Source organism: Salvelinus sp. IW2-2015, linkage group LG20 (assembly GCF_002910315.2).
Source record: "Salvelinus sp. IW2-2015 linkage group LG20, ASM291031v2, whole genome shotgun sequence".
NCBI lineage: Eukaryota > Metazoa > Chordata > Actinopteri > Salmoniformes > Salmonidae > Salvelinus > Salvelinus sp. IW2-2015.
The window spans coordinates 4,600,443-4,601,038 of NC_036860.1; positions in this window are offsets into that span (position 1 = coordinate 4,600,443).

Sequence of the window (596 nt, forward strand, 5' to 3'; positions counted from 1 at the left end):
CTCCAGACGCTATATGGTGATGCAGCTACCTCCTCTATCAGTGTGTTATCGGCACAGTAGATGTATTACTCACATTTGGAAAGCGAATAATTGCTTTTGTTAAAAGATGAGCCATAATAATTTTATCAAAGATAATATTAACATGTTACATTTATGACAAAGAATAATTGCATAATACTGCAGATTAGCTGTAAATTATGTGTAATTTGAAAATTGCCACACCCAAGAGCTACTGCCCTTTAAGGCTAGAGCGTTGATTTGTACCTATTTGTGACAAATAATATGTTGTCTTTTCACACTATTCAAACACCACAATCGGAATAAAATATTTTGTGAAGCTCCCTTGCCTAAATATTCACATATTGCAAACAAACAACCTAAACATTGTGTCAGTACAAAACTCCTACCGTATATTTTGTAATGTCGGCTATCTTCACAATCGTTAATCAATACTTTCTCAAAACGGCACATGTTTTGTCCGTGACCTTGCACATCACATCTTCTTTCTTTGTGGCACCAATGTGAGGGGTATATGGCAAGGAAACAGTGCTGCAGTAGTACTGCAGGGGTAACTTTACCCTACGAGGTCAGAGCCG